This window comes from Myotis lucifugus, unplaced genomic scaffold, assembly GCF_000147115.1.
Source record: "Myotis lucifugus unplaced genomic scaffold, Myoluc2.0 scaffold_86, whole genome shotgun sequence".
Classification (NCBI taxonomy): Eukaryota; Metazoa; Chordata; class Mammalia; order Chiroptera; family Vespertilionidae; genus Myotis; species Myotis lucifugus.
In genome coordinates, this window is record NW_005871134.1 from 1,626,476 (window position 1) to 1,639,160 (window position 12,685).

A 12,685-nucleotide genomic window follows, 5' to 3' on the forward strand; every position below is an offset into this window, starting at 1 on the left:
CAATGCGCTCAATTCAGCATTGGCTTTATTCTCCAGAAAAAGCTAGCTCATCAGGCACCTGGTGTGATTTAAATTTCAATTTAACCTCAATCAAGTCCTCACTGTGTTCTAGGCTTTCTATTTGCGCAAGTCATTATAGCACAGAAGGTATGAGTCTCGTGTCTTATACACATGGCTTGCTTCAAATGATGGGAGAAGTGGGTAGGGGGTACAAATTATATCCTATATTTAAGTGAATTCTGATTATCATGTAATAAACCTCACGATTAAATAGTTAGGAAGATTTAAAGGGTTAGGAAACCTGCATAGAGGTGGCAATGAAATATAGGAAATTTATTTGCACTTGAAAGCATTTGGAGTGACAAATCAAAGCTTGGCTTGAACAGCAGGGAAATTAAAATGCAACATTAGGAGACCAAAAGGTATCTATTAGATGGCGTTATTTGTTTGATTTTAGGAAAGCATCTTTCTGTAGGTGCTTAGAGGCAGAAGCCAGCCCACGCTATTCCTTTCACATCCTAGGGGCCTGAGCAGAAATTTGAAGAACACGGAAGTTTGTTTTCAGAGCCTTCTCCTTTCCCTTCTCTTATACTTCCAGAAGCCTAATTTTGCCAACATTTAACCGTCCCCAATATCAGCGTTCCTCCTCCTCTGGCAAAGAACAACCACTGATCAAGAGCCCTCACATAGCAGAGACCTAGCCTACAAATAACAGGAGGAGGCAGTGCTGGGCTGCCTGGGACCTCCTGAAGGACTCATCCCCCTGCTGCCCCATCAGTACCTCCTCCTAGTCCAGTTTACAGTCCTCACACTCAGAAATTTTGGGCCCTGATTACGAAGGAAAATCTTATCACCAATCATCCTTCAGACACACGGACACACACACCATTAAGTCGTGCCTCAAGGTTTAGAATGAACAATTTGAGGCCGAAGATCTTGCAGTGTCATATTTTTATACCCAATGGAAGCCATATGTGAAGGTACACTGGAAAACAAAACGTAGATGGTCCTATGTGATTAGACTCTAGGGAGGTTGGGATGGGAGAACAGCAAGTTTTGTGGGTGTTTTTTTTTTTTAAGACTTTTGTTGTAAAATCCCATGGATGCGTTTGTGGTTGCGGCTCACACCTTCACTGATTTCTTGGCAGCATTTGAGGCAGGCGGGCACTCCTTCTTTTCCTAAATGCTGCTCCCAAATCCTTTGGATTTTCTGACACCATAACTTCTTGCAACTCTGTGCTCCTTGTCAGGCTTCATGAGGATCCTTTTAAGAACTACAATCCTCAGGATTTCATCCTTAGCTTCCTCTCTTCTTATTGTATATAGTCCTGAGGGATTTAGATTTCACTCAGTGCATGGAGCACTCCTAGACTTACATCTCTAGACTGTACTTTAGGAACCACTGGACAGCCATGAGTAGAGTTGATACCTTCACCTCCATTTGGCTCTTCTTCCTACTGTTTAGATCAGAAGGAAGGGGAGATAATTAACTGGCCTCCAGATCTCCCAAGCCATGGTGAACTGCTTTATAATGTAAATAGTTAATAATTAAGATTTTGTGTTTTGTTTTGTCTACAAATGTCTACACATAAAGTCTATTTTAGAACTTGGAAATACAGGTACCACATTTGCTATATCTAAAGAACAACCATCATCAAACAGTGAAAACTGGAATTAAAAGTGTGGGAAAACTAAGTGGCCAAAGGGTATGAGAAACACGATGTTAGGAAATTCTTGGGTCTTGTGCAGTTAGAAACAAAACAAACAAACTGGGTTAGTCACTTTAAAAGGGATATAAATTATACTAAAATATGTTAGCAAAACTACTCTCATCTCTATTTCTAAAGTCGCAGAGTCATGGTAAAGAGAAAAGACCTACTGGATTCAACCGCTCAGAAATCTGACTGTGATTACTCTGACATCTACATTCTACAATGGACTTCTGAAGACTCTAACATTAGCAGAGAATGATGTTGAAAGAACCTTGGACTGGGAAATAGGATTCTCCAACTGGCTTTGCAACTAAAGACTCCTTGGTAAATGGTCATCTAATATCTTCAAGTTCCAAAATCCCTACAGATTCTTAGCATTTGGTCTCAGCAAAATATCAGATACTTGTTTACACCTCATTGTAGATATCAGTCAATGGGTTTGATGTCCTTACCCAATACTATTGGCCTCTTAAGTCAATCCTCCAAAAAGACATAAGAAGAGTGGCAGAGTGTCCAAAAGGCACCAATGATGCTACAATGCAAGGGTTTCCTCTTGAGTGAAGTCTTAATAGATGTCAGTGAGGGGGCAGGAGTTTTTGCTCTACTACAAATGACGGCTGAATTCCTCATAGCTAAGTCCGAGTTAAGCTTATTTAAGAAGAGGCTGGGGAGTAATAAAAAAGGAATGATATACTTCACCCCTTGACATCCTACTCTCTTAGGAGGAAAAGAGCCATAAGGGGAAAGTTTGAAAAAAAGATGAAGCTTTAAGCAAAAGAAAACAAAATTCTTTCCCCATAAAAAAAAAAGCATCATTGTAATCACTCCCCATCCCTAAACTACCTCAAATTCAGCTAATAATGAGAAACAGAAAATGTTCTGTTAATAAATGAATAACACTGAGTTCTCTACATTCCAGAGGGCATTTCTATGGAGACTGAGATTAAGGAGCTCCAAACCTAGCTAAGAAGCCATGAGTATTTTTAAAGCATAAAGTAGCAAATAAATATTATGTCATAAGTGATATTAGTTTAGAGCAGTGAGCTTTGGTTCTGGGTGGTCTAGGAAGGTTTTGTAAGCAATAGACCCGAGTTGGGCCAAAAAAAAAATGTGAAGGCTTAAACTATGCTCTCCTTCCTAGTTGGCTTTTCTTTGTTGGATCAATCATCAAAGAACTTCTAAACATGCAACAACAACAATAACTACCAACAAACTCCTTATGCATGTTAGTAAAAGTACCTCGTAAAGTATAAAATGTTAACTATCATATCACTTGAATTTTCAGGAGAGCACAAGGTGCTTTGTCACCACCATCATCATTAACTGAATGTTGTGCCAATCTGCCTCATTATAGAGTCTAGAAAACCATAACATTTACTTCCCTAGTCTTCCTTCAAACTGGAAGTATTCAACTGTGTTTCACAGTTCTGGACAATAAGACATAACCAGAAATCTGCTGGGGACTCTTGGGAAAGCATTTGATTTCCTTTTACCCTGAGGTTGAAAGCCAATATGTGATGGATGGCTGAATGGGAAAACATAAAGATTAAGCATCCTTGATTGTAACACTGAGTCTCTAAACCAAAGGCAGCAAGTGCTTATCCTAGACTTCTTGTAATGTAATGTAATGTAATGTATTTAAACCAGTGTCAGTCAGTTTAATAAATGAAAATATTCCTGATATAGATACTTAGCATGTGCTTAGCCACGGTTATAAAGTAGGTAGGTAATAGAAACAATTCAAGCCACGTCCAATGCCCTCTTAACCACTATCCTAATAAGGGTGCACTCAGTGCTACAAAAACTTGTCTCTTAATGACCAGTCCTGTGGTTATTTTGGCTGTAGGGACTAGACATCCGATGATGATCACAGCCATTTTCATCATAAAACTTTATAGTTTGAGTACATCTTAATAATATGTTCAAAAAAACAATGACACCAATTTCACTGGCTCTCAGTCTAGGGGCAAAGAGATTCAACATATTGATCTATCAGTAACCTTTCCCTGATTCACTTCTTGACAAGTCTATGACCCTTTTCTTTCATTTTAAATTTATTTCACATTTGAAATCCAGAGAAAAATTAACATTTGCCTACAGAGACACCCCACCCCTTTTTGTGTGCATCCATTTGGACTTTCAAGATGGCTACAAATGAGTTATGCTGTTTTCTATACAATAAGACAAGTATCATTTCAATGAACTAAGCAGCTGATAACACTTAAAAATAAGCAGTAGACTGTTTCTGGAGGGTCACTTATCCCCTTAAAATAGAGCAAATTGGAAGATCATTCAGAAATATTTCAAAGCCTAAAACAACACTGAGCTAATGGTGACAGTGACCGGCTGTTGGCAGCTGCTGGGGTTTGCATAGCTTTACTCTCCAGTGATATATACTCCTTCTCTGTGGTTATGACTGGCCATTACATAGGAGGATTAATGGGGCTCCTTTTGGCTGTCAGGGAAAGCTTAAGATATATTCTTTATGTGTATCCCTAAGAGCACACATCCTTTCTGCAAAGCTGATAGGTCACCTCCCTCAACCAATTAGCTAATTGTCTGAAATCACTCCTCGTAGATCAAGAAACACTGTCTTGTGAATGAACTCTGTTCATGCAGAAAGGAAGAGCCTTTTGTTTCCTTTTGAAGACCCTATTCAACTTTAAGGCCCCTTCCATCTAAAAATTCTAAATTCTACAAATATGAACAATCAGCTCCCATGAATGAATCTTTCCGGCTTCACAGCGAATCAGTGCTTTTTTTGACTATGGGATTTTTTTCTTAAGTGAAAATTGTTTTTAAATGTAACTTCCTGATGGTACCAGGTATAAAATGGTAAATAAAAGAAACAGCAGTTGTGTTGGCTATCTTGGGTTTTCCTTTAAAGCTTGCCAGAATGATGTCATTCTGGATGCATTCTATTCTGCTGACCAAGCAAGGTCTTCCTAGAAAAATCTGTAGACTGAATGCCCAATTCTGATCAAAACATAGCATCAAATTCTAAAAGTACAGAACTATCTGGAAGATTGGATACCTGGCTCTCACTGAATACAGAGGCGTGAGTGGCCCCCTTTTTATAGTTAATACTAGGAACTAGAGTCAACCTTCATATTTGGCCTACTGGAATGAGATAGGCTGAGAATCAAACATCTTACATTGAATAGCAAAACACCCTTACTTATACCATTTGCATACCGTTTCTCACTGACCCTGATGTTCCTGCTTCCTAATATAGTGCTATTTTGTTCAGATTTCTATACTTTCCTGTGCCAGTCCCCCTGCTACTTAGACCGTTTTCTTCAAAAGTCTAAAATCCCACAAATAGAGCATCTGCAACAGGGAAAACAGAAATCTCTCGCATCTGGGAATCCTGGAAAAGCTTCACTGTCAATGACATAGAAGCTAAATAAGGATGGGCAGATTTTAATAAATAGAGAAGGGGGAGGATTAAAAGGAAACCCCCCTGGAGAGGTAGACAGAAAAGAGTACTTACCATGTGACAGCTACCGTGCTAAGTACTTTAGCACAAATTCTCATCTACACCTTATAACAAACCACACTGGGAAGGGCAGGTATTATTATTCTCAAAAACCTTTAACCAGCCTAAGGAAATTTGTCTAAGGATACAGACAAGAGGTGAATCTAGGTCTCAGACCCAGATCTAGCTCCAGATCATCTCTGTTCCCACCACACTGATGAGTAATGAGAGGCACCGAGGCAGTAAAGGGCAGGCTCATTTAGGGAGTGGGAACTAAGCCAATATGGTAGGTAAGCGAGTGGCAGATTCTGAGTGTCTTGCTCTTTGGGAGTCACCATTTAAAGAAAAGGACCCCAGAAGACAGAGTCCAATCGTGCTGATAGGTATAACCAGAATGAAACTGTTGACCATTTTGACAAGATGAATTGGAACAGGCAGTAAGTCATATTTTTTTAAGAAACCATCCGCATCGTGGAGCTGGTGGCTCTAGTTCAGGACCATGATGGTTGCTGCATCCATCATCTCCGTCTGGCAATGTGTTTGAATCGAACCTAAACAATACCTGAGTCTTGATCCCAGTGTTATCTAGCCAAGCATATACAAAAGGCAATGATTACTTGAGGGGACTACATGGGCACCTCCTGTCACACCTAATTTAGTACAGTGTGCTCTATGATTTCTCCAAATATATCTCATGATCTTTTCCCATCCTATATAATAAAAGGGCAATACGTAAGTTGACCCTAATGGCAAAACGACTGGTCGCTACGATACTCAACGCAGGAGTTGCCCCCTGGTGGTCAGTGTGCTCCCACAGGGGGAGCTCCACTCAGCCACAAGCTGGGCTGACAGGTGCAAGCACAGTGGAAGGTGGCGGGAGCTTCTCCTGCCTCCTTGGCAGTGCTAAGGATTTCTGACTGCTGGCTTAGGCCCTAAACTGGCAGGTGGACATCCCCTGAAGGCTCCTAGGCTGCCAGAGGGATGTCTGACTGCCAGCTTAGGCCTGATCTCCCAGGGAGCGGGCCTAAGCCAGCAGGTGGACATCCCCTGAGGAGTTCCGGACTGTGAGAGGGCCAGGCCGGGCTGAGGGACCGCCCCCCCACCACCGAGAGCAAGAATTTTCGTGCTCCCTTTCCTATGACTCTATTCACAGGCTCTAAAATAAGGCCTAGAACATAGCAGTTGCTTAATAAAAGTTTACTGAAGAAATGACATATAACAGGCATTCAATAAATGTTTAAGTAAATAAAAAAAAAGAACAAGATGCTGGTGTTGGAAGAAGTGTATGAGAGACATTAAGCCACAGACTCAAGGTTAGGGACTGTGGTACAATGTAAAGTAAGGTGTTAAATATACACTGAGTGGCCAGATTATTATGACCAGCTGAAGTTTGTAAGCAAATTAGCTATAATTTCGCACTGAAATTGCTAGAGGGCCAGACCATTATAAATAGGGAAGCAGGTTGTTTACCACGACAGTAGAAGTGATTTTTTTCTGAAGATATGGGTAAACAACACGATTTAATAGCCTTTGAACGTGGGATATATATATATATATATATATATATATATATATCTATCTATCTATCTATCTATCTATCTATATATATATATATCTATCTATCTCACAGCTTCCAGAGGGACTGGGAGTGCCCTGAGAGCCAGGCATAGGAATTTGGCTCCATTTTATAGGCAACAAAAAAGAGAATCCTGAATGTTGCTGGGGACGAAAAAAATTTTGGGTATAGTACTTGGGAGGGAGGGAGGGAGGTGGGTGACCAGAATAGTTCTAGATTGTCAGAGAACAGAGGGTAGTGAACTCCCAGAAGGAAAGGCCAGAAAGATGGATCAAAAGCACAATCCTTATCTTGTTTCACAAAATTCCTCACCTTTTCATGATGACACCAAAGGTCTAATCCCCTCCCTTTCCTCTCTCTATTGGCAGCCCATCCTTTGTCTAAGTTATTCTTCTCTTCGGGAATCTTCTTTCTCTGGCCACATCTCAATATTTCTGATGCAAGTTATCATTTGGTGGGATGAGTGTAATGTGTCACAGGCTCAGAACTATTTAAAAATGCCTCAGAATTTCCGACCTCTGTGGGAGAGAAGGGCCAGTGTAAATATATTATGTTCTTGTCCCTATGGACAAACTTCGCCTACTCAGTTCTGGCCAGAGCCCAAACTGAGTAAGATGATTTCTCCCCGCCTTCCCTATTGAAGCACAGCAGAAATAAATACAGAAAGTACCTTATTGTTTGGCACATGAAAATAAGTATACTCAGAGAAACAAAAATGTTTGTTTTCCTTACCTTCTGCCAATACCTTAGTGAACATTATCAACTTTCTGTCTAGAACTCACTCCTGTGCCTTTCTCACACCTCATACACCCTCCACCCTACTTCCCAACTAGGTTGAAATTATACTCCTCCTTCAAGGCCTACCTGAAATGTCACCTCCTCTAGGCTGTCTTCTTTGATCTCTTAAGTGGAGTGCAATCCCTTTTCCATCTAAACCCCTTTAATGTCACGCATCTACCACATTACAATTCACAAAGAGACAGTTTCTTATGAATGTGTCTTATTTCCTGCTCTAGTCTCTTCATGAGAAATCTGTTTTGAGGCCACGGTCTATATCATTTGGACACCCCCCATAGTTCCTTCTGTAGCACATGTACTCAGTATAAGTAGGAGACTCTCAAACACTTGCCAAAATGAATTAATGGAAATATTGCCTTCAGCGAGTTATTATGCACATTACTTTAGGACATGATTATTGCTGCTTTACAAATAAGAAAATGAAGGCTCATAAAAGTTAAGTGATTCAGAAAAAAGGACATGCTTTCCATGGAAGCTGAGATAAAAGGCCCACATAAGAGGATTCAGATGGAATCTGGCACCTTTCGGATAACTGCTCCCATCTTTTATCGAACAACCCACAGAGAACATAAATTGGTATCTTTTTTTGGAATACACTTGTCGATATGTATATCAAGAGCCATAAAGAAAGTCATATAATCTGAACCAGAAACCATCTTAAGAAAATATCTAGAGATACAGACAGACTTATGCATAAAGATGCCCACTGTACTGTTGTTCAAAATAGTGATAAAAATCAGTCAATTCTTCTGTTTCCCAATTGACAGAATAAAAATATCTTTACTTCTCCTCCCTCCTAAATCATAAAGATGTGACAAAGCAGAACAAAGAAGACTAATTTAATACCTGTGGTTAGGGTGGGGAGAGAGGAAAAAAGGGAAAAAAGGAACAGACCAGAAATTTAAACACTTTTCAAAAGATAGGAAGTAGATGAGACTATACTGGTCAGTGTACTATGTTGTAGTTGTATGACAATGTAGATGCATCTACAGACAGCCCAATGAAGGGAGAAAGAACCCGGGACCGGCTGCAGGCAGGAGCTAATGCTGCTCCTTGAGAAGGCCCGGAAGGGGCCATGTTGGGGATGAGAAAAGACTGTCCAATAGAAATGTAATGTGAGTCACATATATAATTTAAAATTTTCTGTTTACATTTAAAAAGTAAAAATAAACAGGTGAAATTAATTTTAATAATATATCCAAAATATTATCATTTCAGCATAAAATCAATATAAAAATACTATTTTTCTTTTTGAAAATCTGGGGTGTAGTTCACATTTACTGCATATATCGCAATTCAGATGAGACAGATTTCAAGCACTTGACAGCTCACCTGTGGCTAGTGCAGCCGTGGGCAAACTACGGCCCGCAGGCCAGATCTGGCCCGTTTGAAATGAATAAAACTAAAAAAAAAAAGACCGTACCCTTTTATGTAATGATGTTTACTTTGAATTTATATTAGTTCACACAAACACTCCATCATGCTTTTGTTCCGGCCCTCCGGTCCAGTTTAAGAACCCATTGTGGCCCTCAAATCAAAAAGTTTGCCCACCTGTGGGCTAGTGGCTACTGTGATTGACAGTATAGAATTAGAGAATAAGTAGAGCAAGGTCAGGAAGAGGAGCAGAAATCAAGGTGACTAATTGAAGGACTGTCTAAAAAAACAGGTGGGCTAAATAAACCTTTTAGATATGCAAGGACCTAGTTTAACTTCCATGAGTTCTTTTAAAAAAAGTTACCAATTATGCTTTACAGCAAAATTAAAAAGGATTTTAAGAAAGAGGACAACATGGGGTACAAGAAAGGAGGTTTAACTCAGGAATTCAATGAAAGGGTAGCAGGACTATAAATTAGAGCAGGAACTCTGCAGACTTAAGAGAAGAATGTGTCATGATGAAAGTCATTTCCCTACAATGAACATTATGACTAAGAAGCTAAATGAAGTCAGTCATAAGGTAAAAGCAGATGCTTCTTTCCTTAATCAGGAAAAAAAGGCAATTACAAACTCCAAGGAAAACAAAAAGCAAAGACAAGGTATAAATATGAAGCAAAGAAAATGTGGCAAATGATAGAATATAGAAACAGAATTTCCTATTCGATCCTGATGCTTGAAATATTCTTCTTAAATGTCACAGGCTTAGTATCATAGATCTTTATTTTCTTCACCAACTCTGCTATGCACATTTATACAACTGTAACACTGCAAAGAACAATTAGTAGTCATTTATTCTTAGAATTAATCCATAGGTAAAACTTAAGACTGATTTTACAGATCTGAATGTAAATGTTCTTCAGCCATATAACATATACCTTAAGATAAATGAGACTAAATTTCTCATCTTTTTTGTTGGAGAGTCAAAATAGTCTGTATACAGTTGGAGAGGGGAAAACAGAATTTTAGGCCTAAGTGGTAACCTGCATAAAACAAGCCTGACGCAGGGGTTTTAATGATTCATGGAAGCCCATTTCCTTATTTAGGAAAACTAAGGAAATGTTCTGGCAGTATAAAGTGTTTCAGTGAGTGAGTTATATTTGCAGACATTAAATTATCCTCAAAGTTTATAATAAGCATTTTTAAATTTGTAATGTTAAGTAAAATAAACTGCATCCAAAATTGTAGAGACACTATGAAGCCTGGGAAACCGAAACAAAATTTGAACCACATTTATGTACTAGCAGAGATGCAGGTTAGAGTGAGTAATCACTAGACCGCTGAGGCAATCCTGAAGAGGTCTAGGAACCTGGTTGAGGAGAGGAAAGTGGAGCAAGAAATAGTCAAGTCTAAGTGCTAGGCACTGGTCCTACTTCTCATCTGTCTCTGTAACCAATCCCCTTTCTCCAACACACAGTGTGTACTCATTAAATATTCACAGATTTAGATTCTCAAGGCTACTTGAATGATTTAGGATGGCCAAGGAACCATCAAACCAGGCAGAGGAGTCAAGGCAGGCGTCTTGGAAGAGCTAAGCCCTGAACTGTATCTCAAAGGGTATACAGGTTTGAACATGGTGACTGGGCAGACCACAGAATCCTTAGTGGCCAAAGGGGAAGCAGAGGGCAGCCCCCTCCCCAGCTGAAATGCAAAGGAGGCTCTCATGCAAAGAGGAAAATAAGGTCAGTTGTAAGGCATGGCAACCAGAAGGCACTAAGAGACACTGATGTGTCCTCATCCCACCCGGACAGAGATCAGCGTTTTTCAGGGCTGTACTGCAGAAGATGGAGGTATAACCCTCTCAAATATGAAAACTAGGTTTCCCTCTCCTTCTATCAACCTATACTTGGCCCTCTCCGTATTAGACAGATAGGTTGTCTTTTTTCCTCCAACCCTTTCCCAACTCACACTTCTGCCCATAAGATAAGCTTCTCACTAGCAAATAATCACATCACAGTAGAGTTTGCTTCCAGAGACCAAAGACAATATACTTGGCAGCAGCAAGGAAAACAACAGGCAGAATGACTCTGATGTTTCACCCTCCATGGCGGGGCTTTGGATTAGACTGCCCAGCTTGGCCAAGGAGAAAGCAGCATTTCTCTTTTTGAAGGGTACCTTAAATAGGGCTCTGAACTAAAAAAAAACAAAAAACCACACTGTTTATAAAACTCAAAACTCCCCCTATTCAGACTTTTTATGAGTATCCCATGTCCTTACTCTTCAGAAAGAGAACATAAGGTAACAGGAAGAGATGACAGAAGCACATACATATGCCAGGCACGGTATAGACATTCTATGACAAACCCTTAGGTACATGTCATTGCCATTTTACAAAAAGGAAAAGGAAGTTGAACCTCATGGAGACTGAATGATTTGCTGGCTGTGTAAATATTGGATCTGGGATTCAAACCTACAAACTTCTTACTCCAAAGCCTCATGCTCTTCCCCCAACACCACACTGCCTCACAAAAAGAAAGGAAGAAAGGGAGTGAATTTACCAACGCTACACTGTTGAAAAGCAAGAACAGAGAGGTATAACTGTTATCTTCACATTCCCTCCCTCATTTTTTTTTTAAAGAAATAAAATAGTCCTGGCTAAGTAAGACTCAGAGACTCTTCGAAAATGGCAAAAGTGAATGGCCTTAAATAGACCTTTCTTTTAAAGGGGGGAGGCACACTGAGCAACAGAGGGCAGAGGACTTCTCTCCCCTTACTTTGTCATGGTCCAAAGGACATTATAGGGAAAAGACTATTTACCTAGTGTGACCACAGCATCTAAGAGAACCCAGAAGGGGTAGTAAGGAAGAGAGAGGGAGAGAAGGGAGGCTGACTCACTATTTGTGTTCCAAAAATAAAAACTCAAACCAAACACAGTGGAACTCAGCCATCCAGCCGGGTGCTCTAAGGATTAACTGTCTATATGGACAGGCACTTAACTTCATATTCCTGATGGACCAGCTGTAAAATGGAAAAGAATTCAGAATTAGGCTTCTTGCCAAGAGAGCACCGAAAGAGTTGTATTTATAGCTTCTGAGATACAGACCTAAGCAAGCAGGCCGACGTGCAACCCCTGCCCTGGTTCTCAACATCCATGTGGTTCATACCCTAAGGCAGAGTTTGATACATGAATGCCCTCAGAATGGCAGTAGCATCTCATGTTTTTATATCCTCTTCACAGGTTACAGCTGGACACTGCTTATGTGGATTCCAGTTCAAAGTTGAAGACACAGTGCCAGCATAATATGGTAGGGAGAACACGAGCTTTGGCACTGGGAAAGCATGGGCTTGAATCTTGGTTGGATGATTTGAGCAAGTTGCTTAATCTTTCGGAGATCTGTTTTCTTCGTTATTAAAATGGCAATAATTACATGTCTTGGGACATTTATTTACATAATAGACACTCAAATAATTTCCATACTAACCCTTACTTCATACCATATACAAAAATTAACTTGAAATGGATGATAGATCTCAGTATAAAAGGTAAAATTAAAAGCTCACAGAATATATGAAACCCTGAGGTAGGTATACAAAATGCACAAACCATAAAAGAAAAATAGAAAAATTAGACTTGCTCTGGTAGGTGGCTTGGTGGTTAGAGTGTCGGCCCACATACTGAAAGGTCTCAGGTTCAATTCCCGGTCAAGGGCATGTACCTGGGTTCAGGTTTGATCCCCACCAGTCAGGCTG

The 12,685-nt window shown here is 40.0% G+C and overlaps 1 long non-coding RNA gene across 1 annotated transcript; it reads right to left on the reverse strand.

Moving 5' to 3' along the window:
- Nucleotides 1–933: 933 nt before the first annotated feature.
- LOC106697605 lies at nt 934–12,393 on the reverse strand. Its single transcript, XR_001348734.2, has 4 exons — nt 12,039–12,393; nt 11,831–11,953; nt 7,079–7,284; nt 934–1,457 (listed from the first exon to the last, which is right to left on the reverse strand). It is a non-coding gene; the product is annotated as an uncharacterized LOC106697605 (long non-coding RNA).
- Between the last annotated feature and the right edge of the window lie 292 nt (nt 12,394–12,685).